Genomic DNA, 11,192 nt, shown 5'->3' with positions numbered 1-11,192 from the left:
TTGACTGTAATTCACTTCATAGTTAAAGTTTAAAATTTTCATCAATTACCCGTGTAATATACGGGTTTCAAACTAGTTTATTATAAAAGGAAAGAAAATAATCGGTAAGAATTTTATTATGCCACGTAGGAACATATCTTCAAAACAGGCCACGAATCCTCCAAAGACAAATTTAACAAGCCAGGGACATATACAAATATTAATGCATAACATACAAGTCATTCAACCACTATTTTCTCGACATATCAAAACTAGCCTGTAAACCACAATTCCGTTAGCATAGGATTCTTTTTTCACTTAAAAAGCCCCAATTGGTGGCCTTATTGTCGGAAATAAATTAAATTAAATTTAATATTATAATAATAATAATAACAATAATTTATCACACTTGAAAGACCCGTTAGTCTAATCCTGTACACGACGTCGTTTCACCCGATCACAGACAATAAATACAATATAGCCGTTAACATTCGTTATTTGAATCAAAATTCAAAACCCTAGTTTCTCACCTGCAATTCACACACAGTGCAAATATCTCAAATTCTCTCTCTATTCCTTGTAATTTCTAACCAGATCGCTGAAATCGAAGATCGATTGAGGCTTCCGGTTACCGAATCGTTCCGTTTTCGAGTTCAATTTCAGGTAATCGGCTTCGGTTATTGTTTGTATTTGTTAGGTTTTTGTGTAAGGTTCCAGGTAGAACTTGATTGATTGAAATTGATTTAAGTGTAGTTGATTAGTTTGCCTTATATAGGCTATCTGATTGGAGATCTGTTGTTTTTTATCGATTGATGTTGAAATACGGAAAATTAGTCGAAAATTGTGGAATGTGAATCGGTATTTATGGAAACAATCCGTGCTTCATTTTATGTGGTTATTAGTCATTAGAATCTGCTTTGCTGTCGATATTTAACGATTTTGTTAGTTGCGAGTATTGTCACAATGCCACTCATGTTTATTAAACGTGAATCCATAATTATATGAGTCAATTGTTGTGGAATCTGATTGAAGTGAATAGGTAATTATGTAACCACTTTGTGCTTCATTTTTATGTGGCTATTACATTTTAGTAGCTGTTTTGCGGATTTGTAATGATTTTGTTAGTTATGCATGTTTTTATGGTTGATTGAAATATCCACCGAATGTTTGTAAGCACAATTGCAGAATTTAAATCAAGAAATATGAGTGATCAAATAAGGAAACATTGTGTAATCAATTTTCAGTGGTTCTTTGGGATTGTAATTGTCACTCATGCTTAATTAACAAGTGTACTTTGGTTTTATGATTGTTTGTTGCTAGTTAAGACTAATGTATGATTGCTAAAATGATGATCTGTTGCTTAATTAGGGTCAAGACAAGATGACTGTAAAAAGTGTTCCTGGTACACCTGTTTCCAAAATTGAACGGACACCGATATCAACACCTGGAGGGTCAAGAGTTCGGGAAGAGAAGATAGTTGTAACAGTACGGTTGAGACCGTTAAACAAACGGGAGCAGTTGGCTAAAGATAATGTGTCATGGGAATGCATTGATGACCATTCGATTGTATATAAACCACTCCCTCAAGAACGTGTAGTTCAACCGTCTTCATTTACATTTGGTATGCAATTCAATTGCCAGTTGATTAAGTATATCTAGTTTTAATTTGGATTATGTTTAAGCCAATGAATCTGTTTATTGTTCTTGTAGACAAAGTTTTTGGTCCTGAAGCTGTGACAGAATCCGTCTATGAGGACGGTGTAAAGACGGTTGCATTGTCTGCCCTAATGGGCATAAATGGTAACTTCCATATTTTTTAGCTGTACATATAACACTTCTTTTCACTTTTATTTATTTGATCTCACTTGTTTTTACTCTTTCAGCAACCATATTCGCATATGGTCAAACAAGTAGCGGGAAAACATATACCATGAGAGGAATAACTGAAAAAGCAGTTAATGATATTTACCAGCATATAATGCATGTAAGTAAGAGATTCATCATCATCGTACTCAGTATATCCCACCAATAGCAAAGCTATGGTAGGGTCTGAGGAGGGTAAGATGTAGACAGCCTTACCTCTACCCTATAAGGATAGAGAGGCTGCTTTCGGTGAGACCCCCGGCTCGATAGTAGTTTTGCATCAAGCCTTGGACATAAGACACATAGCACTCAATCATCGGGACACCGGCTGATCGGTGCATGTACCCTTGTCTTTCGGCTATCAACGCCACTACATGATGCCTGATTAACCGTCCGTCACTTTTAACGTTATTTTCACGAGATTAGTAAAATAACGTCAAAAGATTAATATTTTTATATTTTTATAAAAATCAAAATATTTTTATATTAGTAAAAATAACGTCAAAAGATTAATATTTTTATATTTTTACTGATGATCGGTGCATGTAAGTAAGAGATTAATATTTTTATATCACTGTCACTAATTTGGCGAAAAGGGTTGTGTTGTTAAGATTTAAGCACTGAATTATTACAGAATCCAGACAGAGAATTCAGAATAAAAATATCAGGACTAGAAATCTACAATGAAAATGTGCGGGACTTGTTGAATTCTGAAAATGGGCGCAATCTATAAAGCTTAGAGATGATCCCGAGGTTACATCTAAAACATATGTTTCTCCATATTCAATATTACTCCAGGCTTACTGATGATTATACTTATAATGCAGAAAGGAACCGTTGTGGAGAAATTGGTTGAGGAAACAGCAACAGATGATCAACACTTGAGAAATTTGATCAGTGTTTGTGAAGGTAAAACATAAATTTCTGTAACTTGTTAAACTATGATTAATTTGTTGTAGTTTAATTACTCTTGTTTGCTTTGCAGCTCAAAGACAAGTTGGTGAAACTGCTTTAAACGATACAAGTTCTCGGTCACACCAAATAATAAGGCTGGTAAGCATTTACATTTTGATTCACAAACATGGGCTTCTTATGCTTTTTGTATAAATGTCAGGATTCATCATAAATCTAATCTGATGATGCAGACAATAGAAAGCACACTCAGGGTACTTCAGACTGCGTGAGGTCCTTTGTTTCAAGTCTGGTATGTTTTGACAATAAAAAGAAGTTTAATTATATTGTACAACTAAGGATAGAATGGGAAACTTGACTAATTATTGACCATGAAAAAAATATTGACCATCAAGACACCAATTTGTGCAGAACTTTGTAGATTTAGCTGGAAGTGAAAGAGCATCACAGACAAACGCCGATGGAGCCCGGCTTAGAGAAGGCTGCCATATCAACCTTAGCTTGATGACTCTCACAACTGTGATTAGAAAGCTGAGGTCAGTAGATGTGTAGAATTTATACAATTTAATTAGTTAATTTGAACATGTTTTCTCTTTTGATTTTGTTTTATTCAACCAGTCTTTATTTACTTGTCCAAATTCATATCATAGACACATTCTGGTTGCTCTTACATTCAAATAAGATGTCATAGTGTGATAAATATGATTAGAAGACATAACCCAAATTGACCTTTCCAAGTAAATGATTACTTTTGGCTGACTTTTGACCTATTTCCTTTTCAAGTAAACCTTTATGTTTGTATTTTGATCCGTCACGGGTAAAACATAACCCAAATCGACCGGCCTCCAAGAATCATATCTATTCATTACTTTGTTCACATGTGACTATTTCAGTATTTCAACCCTTTTAAGCTTGTTGGTTATAACTTCATTAACCTTTCATGGGATAATAACTTTACTTCTTGTGTGTCTAATTCTTATTTTGTTTGTTAATATCCGCTCAAAATATGGTGTTGCTGCAGTGTTGGAAAGAGAAGTGGCCATATACCATATAGGGACTCTAAGCTCACACGCATATTACAACACTCGTTAGGTGGCAATGCACGTACTGCCATTATTTGCACTTTGAGCCCAGCTTCTAGCCATGTGGAACAGTCGAGGAACACTCTGTTCTTTGCTACTAGAGCAAAAGAAGTAACCAATAATGCCCAAATTAACATGGTACATACTTCATAGGGATTTTAGTTTAACAGATATTCATATTTCCATCTTGTGGTCTCATTATGACAACAAATGCTAAAGGTGTTGTTTTATTTCTGAAAATTTGATCAGGTTGTTTCAGACAAACAGTTAGTTAAACATTTGCAGAAGGAAGTTTCAAGACTAGAAGCTGAGTTGCGTACTCCCGATGCATCTAATGATAAAGATACTAAAATTCGTCAGGTACATATACAAGATAATATTATTTAATTAAGTTACTGGAGTGAGGTTCTAATATTGATATCTTTAGATGGAAATGGAACTTGAAGAGCTTAAAAGACAAAAGGATTTGGAAATTGAAGAACTCAAGAGACAAAGAGATCTTGCACAGTCACAGGCTGAAGCTCTACGCCGTAAACTTGAAGAAGAACCAAAGGTCTTTGACTCACTTTCTTCGTGTGTTCGCTTATTTTTACTTTTACTCAATTGATTATGTAAAGTTCAAAGAAGTTTTAGCTAAATAAGAAACAATTCAAAAGAACCTAACGTTTCTCAATGTGCATTTCTATTGCATAAAACCTCTTAATGCAATTTAGATGGAAAATTTAGATTGAAATAACACTTTTTTGCGAAATTTCCTTCTATTTTTCAGTTTTGTAAACCTGTCCATTTTCTTAAATAATCAATACTTTGACTGACATGTTACTTATTTATATAAAAAATACATCTTTTGATACATTGTATTAAAGAATCATTTTTTTTCACCGTTGTTCTGTTTACCATTTTTTTTACCTAGTTCTAGTTTTAAAGCGGGTCAAAATGGTTGATGCGATGCACTTAGCTACCGGTTATTACATGTCACGAGTTTGGCCACCTGTAATCATTTGATTATCATAAACCAGGGACTTGCTAAGTTAACTGATTTCTTCAACTGTCACAGGAAATGAAGTCACCAGCTCCATTGGCTAAGAAATGTCTATCATTCTCAGGAACATTACCATCAGTCCTTGAAGGCAGAGAACCAACTCGTTTTGAGAAAACGAGAAACACAACCGTTAGACAAAGTATGAGACAGTCATCAACCGCCCCTTTCACATTGATGCATGAAATAAGAAAACTTGAACACCTTCAAGAACAGCTCGGTGAAGAAGCAAACCGAGCCTTAGAAGTACTTCAAAAAGAAGTCACTTGTCATAGACAAGGAAACCAGGATGCAGCAGAGACCATTGCTAAATTACAGGCTGAGATTCGTGACATGTGTGCCGTCCGGACTACCCAAAAATGAAGCCACCAGCTCCATTGGCTAAGAAATGTCTATCATTCTCAGGAACATTACCATCAGTCCTTGAAGGCAGAGAACCAACTCGTTTTGAGAAAACGAGAAACACAACCGTTAGACAAAGTATGAGACAGTCATCAACCGCCCCTTTCACATTGATGCATGAAATAAGAAAACTTGAACACCTTCAAGAACAGCTCGGTGAAGAAGCAAACCGAGCCTTAGAAGTACTTCAAAAAGAAGTCACTTGTCATAGACAAGGAAACCAGGATGCAGCAGAGACCATTGCTAAATTACAGGCTGAGATTCGTGACATGTGTGCGGTCCGGACTACCCAAACTCGTTTTGAGAAAACGAGAAACACAACCGTTAGACAAAGTATGAGACAGTCATCAACCGCCCCTTTCACATTGATGCATGAAATAAGAAAACTTGAACACCTTCAAGAACAGCTCGGTGAAGAAGCAAACCGAGCCTTAGAAGTACTTCAAAAAGAAGTCACTTGTCATAGACAAGGAAACCAGGATGCAGCAGAGACCATTGCTAAATTACAGGCTGAGATTCGTGACATGTGTGCTGTCCGGACTACCCAAAAATGAAGCCACCAGCTCCATTGGCTAAGAAATGTCTATCATTCTCAGGAACATTACCATCAGTCCTTGAAGGCAGAGAACCAACTCGTTTTGAGAAAACGAGAAACACAACCGTTAGACAAAGTATGAGACAGTCATCAACCGCCCCTTTCACATTGATGCATGAAATAAGAAAACTTGAACACCTTCAAGAACAGCTCGGTGAAGAAGCAAACCGAGCCTTAGAAGTACTTCAAAAAGAAGTCACTTGTCATAGACAAGGAAACCAGGATGCAGCAGAGACCATTGGCTGAAGCTCTACGCCGTAAACTTGAAGAAGAACCAAAGGTCTTTGACTCACTTTCTTCGTGTGTTCGCTTATTTTTACTTTTACTCAATTGATTATGTAAAGTTCAAAGAAGTTTTAGCTAAATAAGAAACAATTCAAAAGAACCTAACGTTTCTCAATGTGCATTTCTATTGCATAAAACCTCTTAATGCAATTTAGATGGAAAATTTAGATTGAAATAACACTTTTTTGCGAAATTTCCTTCTATTTTTCAGTTTTGTAAACCTGTCCATTTTCTTAAATAATCAATACTTTGACTGACATGTTACTTATTTATATAAAAAATACATCTTTTGATACATTGTATTAAAGAATCATTTTTTTTCACCGTTGTTCTGTTTACCATTTTTTTTACCTAGTTCTAGTTTTAAAGCGGGTCAAAATGGTTGATGCGATGCACTTAGCTACCGGTTATTACATGTCACGAGTTTGGCCACCTGTAATCATTTGATTATCATAAACCAGGGACTTGCTAAGTTAACTGATTTCTTCAACTGTCACAGGAAATGAAGTCACCAGCTCCATTGGCTAAGAAATGTCTATCATTCTCAGGAACATTACCATCAGTCCTTGAAGGCAGAGAACCAACTCGTTTTGAGAAAACGAGAAACACAACCGTTAGACAAAGTATGAGACAGTCATCAACCGCCCCTTTCACATTGATGCATGAAATAAGAAAACTTGAACACCTTCAAGAACAGCTCGGTGAAGAAGCAAACCGAGCCTTAGAAGTACTTCAAAAAGAAGTCACTTGTCATAGACAAGGAAACCAGGATGCAGCAGAGACCATTGCTAAATTACAGGCTGAGATTCGTGACATGTGTGCCGTCCGGACTACCCAAAAATGAAGCCACCAGCTCCATTGGCTAAGAAATGTCTATCATTCTCAGGAACATTACCATCAGTCCTTGAAGGCAGAGAACCAACTCGTTTTGAGAAAACGAGAAACACAACCGTTAGACAAAGTATGAGACAGTCATCAACCGCCCCTTTCACATTGATGCATGAAATAAGAAAACTTGAACACCTTCAAGAACAGCTCGGTGAAGAAGCAAACCGAGCCTTAGAAGTACTTCAAAAAGAAGTCACTTGTCATAGACAAGGAAACCAGGATGCAGCAGAGACCATTGCTAAATTACAGGCTGAGATTCGTGACATGTGTGCGGTCCGGACTACCCAAACTCGTTTTGAGAAAACGAGAAACACAACCGTTAGACAAAGTATGAGACAGTCATCAACCGCCCCTTTCACATTGATGCATGAAATAAGAAAACTTGAACACCTTCAAGAACAGCTCGGTGAAGAAGCAAACCGAGCCTTAGAAGTACTTCAAAAAGAAGTCACTTGTCATAGACAAGGAAACCAGGATGCAGCAGAGACCATTGCTAAATTACAGGCTGAGATTCGTGACATGTGTGCTGTCCGGACTACCCAAAAATGAAGCCACCAGCTCCATTGGCTAAGAAATGTCTATCATTCTCAGGAACATTACCATCAGTCCTTGAAGGCAGAGAACCAACTCGTTTTGAGAAAACGAGAAACACAACCGTTAGACAAAGTATGAGACAGTCATCAACCGCCCCTTTCACATTGATGCATGAAATAAGAAAACTTGAACACCTTCAAGAACAGCTCGGTGAAGAAGCAAACCGAGCCTTAGAAGTACTTCAAAAAGAAGTCACTTGTCATAGACAAGGAAACCAGGATGCAGCAGAGACCATTGGTAAATTACAGGCTGAGATTCGTGACATGTGTGCGGTCCGGACTACCCAAAAAGAAGTCAACGTTGACCATATGGTTCCCAGTGTCAACAAAAGCGTGAGCGCGAATCTTAAAGACGAAATCAATCGGATTCGTTCGCAAGGAAGCAATATCGCGACACTAGAAGAACAGCTTGAAAACGTTCAGAAGTCGATTGACAAGCTTATAATGTCACTTCCTAATAACAACACTGATCAAGTCAAAACTCAGTCAAAGAAGAAGAAGTGTCCAGGCCCGTTGACTTCTAGCAATGTGATCAACAAGCCGGGCTTTATAAGGTCACCATGCTCGCCTATGTCATCTACCCGTGAAGTGGATGAAAACCGGGCTCCTCAAGATGAAGAAGAACCGTTAGTGTCTGAAGATAAGGAGCTGATGAATCCAAAGGGTGAAGAATGTGGAGATTTGTCATCAAAGGAAAACACGCCACACAGGCGTTCCAGTTCGGTTAATATGAGAAAAATGCAAAAAATGTTTCAAAATGCAGCTGAAGAAAATGTGAGAAGTATTAGAACGTATGTTACTGAGCTTAAAGAGCGTGTTGCAAAGCTGCAATATCAAAAGCATCTTCTTCTATGTCAGGTAACATTTTCTTGTTCATTTTCTAGTGCTGTCAAACTGGTCGAGTCAGATTGTGTACAAATAAAGTTATATTTTTTCACCAATAATCGAATGCTTTGAATTCTTGGGAAGATTTGTGACACTTTATGGATAAAGTATAAGACGAATCGGCCTTGGGTTAGGATTAAATTGAAACGGGTCAGGTCATTTCAGATAATTTTGATAACTAAGTTATGTATTTTAATCTTCTGATAAACAAAGTTATGCTTCAAATAAGGATCTTTTTTTTGTCTTTCAGTAATCAAATTCAATATTCATTCCAACTTTTATTCATATAATTCTGATATTATGTATTTTTATCTTCAGTACATCCAGAGATTGTAAATTGGCGGATTGGGTTGGGAATAGCATATCACTTGCCACAAACACCTATTTGTTAAATACGCTAAACATACATATTTTTGCTAAAAATACGTTTTAATTTACATAATTTGGATTAAGGTGCTTGAGCTGGAAGCTAATGAGCAAGCAGGATATGATCTGGAAGCCAATGACAATACAACAGACATACCTGAGGTGTCGCCGGTTCCGTGGCATATAAAGTTTAGGGAACAAAGGCAGACGATTATAGAGTTGTGGGATTCGTGTTTTGTATCGATTATTCACAGAACTCAGTTCTATATGCTGTTTAAAGGAGACCCTGCTGATGAAATCTACTTGGAAGTTGAACTCAGGAGACTCAATTGGTTGCAAGAACATTTGGCGGAACATGGCAATGCGACACCTGGACGTGGTGCAGACGAGCCCACAATCTCCATTACATCAAGGTTATTCCCTAACAAATTCATATTCAGTCTAGTTGGGTTGGCCCGAAACAGTTTTCTTCAAAGTTCTCTTGTTAACCTTTTTATAATCAAGTTTACGTGTCTAGCTGGGTTGACCCGAAAATCTTTCCTTCAAAGTTTTTCTGCTTATCTTTTTTTTTTTTACTTAGTTTTTCTAAATTAAGAACTGGTCAAAACAGGTACTTTTTACGGGTCGTTCTAGTTGGGTTGACCCGAAACAGTTTTTTTCAAAGTAATATTTTCTTTACCGAGTTCTAAACTTAAGAGCTGGTCAAAATTGGTGCTTTCTACGGTCCATTCTAGTTGGGTTGACCCGAAATAATTTTCTTCAAAGTTTTCATTTTTACCTTTTTAAGCGCAAATTGCACAAATAGTCCTTGACGGTAGGGACTCAACATGCAACTCTCACAAATGTTTGGACTAAGTTTGCCAGTCTTAAATCTGGTAACGAAACTTGCAAAACTGACAACAAATCACGGGACCATCTGTGCAATTTTCTCTTTATACGTTAGAGATGGATATAACTTGAGTCAACCCAACCCATTACCTGAACTGAAACATATTAATAGTCAAAATATGCGAACGTCTCATCGATATCCGTGTGTGCAGCCTTAAATCACTGAAGCGGGAACGGGAGTTTCTAGCAAAGAGGCTTACAACCCGTTTAACAACCGAAGAACGAGAATTGTTATACATGAAATGGGACGTTCCCCTTGAAGGAAAACAACGTAGGATTCAGTTTATAAGCAAACTGTGGACGAATCCTCGTGACTCTGCACATATTCAAGAAAGTGCAGAGATTGTTGCCAAGCTTGTTGGGTTCCGTGAAGGCGGGAACTTGTCGAAAGAAATGTTTGAACTAAACTTTGTGCTCCCGACAGATAATCGACCTTGGATTATGGGATGGAACCCGATCTCAAACCTTCTTAATTTGTGAGACAGCATTTCTCGTCTTGCAAGTAAGACATTGCTTATTATTCGTTTGTTTTTTTTTTACTGATCTTGGTGTAAATCTTCTCAATTTGTCAGACAGCAACAATTCTTGTTTTGCAAGTAAGAGTAACATTGCTACTCATTTGTTTTTGGTGAATCTTTTTAAACACAATAACTTATTTACTTATTCATCTCTTTAAAGTTTTAGAATATACATAAAAAATTGGTTTACTAGTGGAATCTACGTCATATTCATTAGTTTAAATAGTTTTTTCCCTTATATAAATGAGTTTTTCTTATTAGAGGTGCAAAAATCGGGTCAGGTTGAAACCGAGTCGTCAAACCCAGTTTATTGGTTAAACCAGTTCGGGCTCCAACCCGGTTTATCAGGGGGATAGAATCAGGCTTGATAGATTTTAAACCGATTAGAACCTTGCGGTTTTGGTTGGGGGTCCAAACCCGATTCAAAATTGGGTTCCGTTCGGCTTCAAAACCAGGTTCAGTTTCTACCATTATGCACCTTGACACAAACTCGTAACCCAACTAGCATTATTTCACCATAAAGTAGTAATCTTAATCACACCCGACTCGGCTTAAAATTCAAGAGATCACATCATTGACACTCGATAAAATTTATTATAAGTTACTAAAAACCAGCAAACACGTAAGCAAGAGATACATCGATGGGTACAAAAAGTTGAAAACATATATTAGTTTATTTCAAGCAACATAACTTCCTTCACCCATCCTTGTAACACATGATCATGTGTAACTCAACATTTAGGGACAGCAACCATGATCATGTGTAACTCAACATTTAGGGACAGCAACCCTGCAAATCCTTGCAACTTTCTTGGCATTAGGGGAAGTAACATAGTTTCTAAGACTCGGGTTCTTGATGTACTTGCAAAGGCATGGCTTCTGTTGTGTTAGTTTTGT

At 37.1% G+C, this 11,192-nt stretch overlaps 1 pseudogene across 1 annotated transcript; it reads left to right on the top strand.

Annotated features, from left to right (window-relative positions):
* The first annotated feature begins 404 nt into the window (after window positions 1-404).
* On the top strand, window positions 405-10,410 carry LOC143590842 (kinesin-like protein NACK1; annotated as a pseudogene). The gene is made up of 15 exons (XR_013145557.1): window positions 405-642; window positions 1,348-1,600; window positions 1,690-1,779; window positions 1,863-1,963; window positions 2,477-2,595; window positions 2,670-2,751; window positions 2,828-2,895; window positions 2,988-3,046; window positions 3,166-3,290; window positions 3,776-3,974; window positions 4,086-4,196; window positions 4,264-4,413; window positions 7,597-8,496; window positions 8,977-9,302; window positions 9,930-10,410. The product of XR_013145557.1 is annotated as a kinesin-like protein NACK1 (transcript).
* The last annotated feature ends 782 nt before the right edge of the window (window positions 10,411-11,192 follow it).

The sequence above is a fragment of the Bidens hawaiensis genome, unplaced genomic scaffold (genome assembly GCF_021521415.1).
Source record: "Bidens hawaiensis isolate Kalapana, Puna unplaced genomic scaffold, B.hawaiensis_p1.1 tig00039020_1, whole genome shotgun sequence".
NCBI lineage: Eukaryota > Viridiplantae > Streptophyta > Magnoliopsida > Asterales > Asteraceae > Bidens > Bidens hawaiensis.
Note: the sequence above shows the minus strand (reverse complement) of the source record. Positions and strands in the feature narration are given on the sequence as shown.